At 43.6% G+C, this 2,500-nt stretch overlaps 1 protein-coding gene across 4 annotated transcripts in view; it reads right to left on the bottom strand.

Moving 5' to 3' along the window:
* Positions 1-1,839: 1,839 nt before the first annotated feature.
* Pop1 (POP1 ribonuclease P/MRP subunit) overlaps positions 1,840-2,500 on the bottom strand; it is a 14,664-nt gene continuing 14,003 nt past the window's right edge. For all 4 annotated transcript variants that reach the window (XM_027363245.2, XM_027363244.2, XM_070142870.1 and 1 more), the window contains exon 10: positions 1,840-2,500. This exon is cut by the window's right edge and continues 1,098 nt beyond it. The gene's annotated coding sequence lies outside the window, so the exon portion shown is untranslated.

Genomic DNA, 2,500 nt, shown 5'->3' with positions numbered 1-2,500 from the left:
GGGGGTGAGAGAGAGAGAGAGAGAGAGAGAGAGAGAGAGAGAGAGAGAGAGAGAGAGAGAGAGAGAGAGAGAGAGAGAGAGAGAGAGAGAGAGAGAGAGAGAGAGAAAGAGAGAGATACACTACACGATCAAGGTATGTAAACCTCTCTGTGACTACAAAGTCCTCGCCACCAGCACGTACCTATCGGACAGGTTCTCCTAGCAGGACCCCAGAGTCCTGGATCTTGATCTTGGTTCAGGAGACCTGTAGATTCAAGAGCTTCACTTCACAGCTGAACGCATCTAGAGCCACCACTAGAGTTTCAAAAGACTCAGAAAGAATAATAGCATCGTCAGGAAAGTCAAGGTCGGTAACCTACTTTGAACGGTAGCTCTGCCCAGTACCCAACCCATACAAGTCTTGAAGTGTTGGTGCAAGAACACAGCCTAGATTCACTAACAGGGAAGAAGTTCGGTAGGCCCCCACCACACTCTACAGCACTTTCAGTACCAGTATCCAGGCTTGCTATTAATCCGGTAATCCATGTTGGAATTCTTCTCCATCTCAGGATAGGCCGTATCGAACGACCTCTGGAGGTTGATATAAGCTGCAAACAGCCCATGCCCGAACTCATGACGGCGCTTTACAATGACTCGAAGCGCCAGGATACAACGCTCCACAATAACTAGAAGTGCCAAGATACAGTCTATTATCATAGACAGAGGAAAACGGGGAACTGGGGGCCAACCGCCCCCCACTCTAGAATGGAGGGAGGCAAGACCCAGCTTCTGCCCTCACACTCTTCGAGGACATTTCCAGTAAACAAACAAACAGTGGGATTCCTTAGTTACCCAGTTGTCGAGAACACTGACCCATTGATTTTGATGTTCGAAATAAAATAGCCATCATATGAGGTATTATCTAAATAAAAATGTCTGACTTTTAGTGCAGAAATAATCTCTTTAAAACTGCAAAAATCCAGGACCCCTGGCCACTTTGGGGAAAACCTACCTAGCCCCCCCCCACACTTCAAAATACCTTCTTACATCTATGATTGTGGACTTACCAGAAGTGAATTCAGATTGCCCTGGCCTCTGGTGCCTCAGCAGGTGGTCTCTGATACATCTCAGAAGGATGTGAGTGAGAACCTTGGCTGATATACTAAGCAGTGTAATGCCTAGGTGTAATGTAATGTGTAATTATGCCTTTCCACTTCCACAGAAGGATGACTACACCCCTCAACAGGTCAGGGGGAATGGTACAGCCAGGACAGCATGCAAAACCTGCTCCGTAGGTTCGTCACCAGCCTTTAACAGGTCATCTGGGATGCCCCAGATACCTGCTGCTTTACCACTCTTCACCTTAAAGATTGTCCTCCTAAGTTCAATTAGAGAAGGTGGATCCACGCTGAAAGGTGGGTCCGCGAAAGGGATCTTGACACTACCTGCATCCCAGTTAGCTGTTGGTACAACTGCTCAGAATACTTAGCCCAATGCTCCCACACCCCAACAGGATCCAAGATGATCTGGCCATTTACTGAGCTGACTGCAGTGATCTGTGAGGAGGGCTTGCAGTTCATCTTTCTCAGGACTTGGTAAGCAGGATGAAGGTCAGTTACTAAGAAATGGCCTTCGACCTCCTTTGCAAGACTCCTGATGATCTGTTCCTTGTCCATTCTCAGGATGGAACTATGCAAGTCACAATCCCCTGTCAAACAAGCTGCGCAACAAGCATCTGTGAATTCCAATGTCTCCTGTGAGATTAATCAATTCTTGAGCTGCACTGAATGTTTCATGATGTAAAGGTGTTCCACAGAAGTACAGGGTCCATAAGGTTACCAGTGCTGTGAAACAACCATGTATTCTCTGATGTTTATTTGATAAAAGGATACAAAAGGCCCAGTAGACTGTTTCCTCCTGCCAGATCTCTATACTATGGGACAATGCTGGGCTATAGCTAGACATTTGATAACCTGGGGAGCTACATCCCTTTTAAAGGCCCACAATATTCTTTTGTTTTGATGAAAACAAATGACAAATTAAAAATACTTTTTTTTACTTATTTGAACTTGGAAGAGATATTTCCTTTTATGTGTACTTGAAAATTTGAAATTAAGCAGAATTACCAATGACAATGTGCACATCAATATAGTCTACAATGTTTAGACAACACATCTCTTGTATGTAAAAAATATTTGAAATCACACATTACATCATTCAAAGTTATACATGTAATTTTTTCATTGTATTAATTTCAGTCAACTTCCATTTTTTTGTGAAAGGTGTTATTTAGGGCATTCTCAATCAAGGGCCTAGAGGATGGTGAAAAACTCCCCTCCCCCCCGTCTCTATGCCACTGGAGTAAGGGCCATCTTGTCTACATTGGAAAAGCATACAGACAGTTAGCCAGGAAAAACTGCACAGACATAATATATTGCATCATTCCAATCATGCAGATAATTGATACACTGTTTACTGATAATATACACTTATTGTGCAATTAATGATGTGAGCAATAATA

Source organism: Penaeus vannamei, chromosome 30 (assembly GCF_042767895.1).
Source record: "Penaeus vannamei isolate JL-2024 chromosome 30, ASM4276789v1, whole genome shotgun sequence".
Taxonomy (NCBI): Eukaryota; Metazoa; Arthropoda; class Malacostraca; order Decapoda; family Penaeidae; genus Penaeus; species Penaeus vannamei.
Note: the sequence above shows the minus strand (reverse complement) of the source record. Positions and strands in the feature narration are given on the sequence as shown.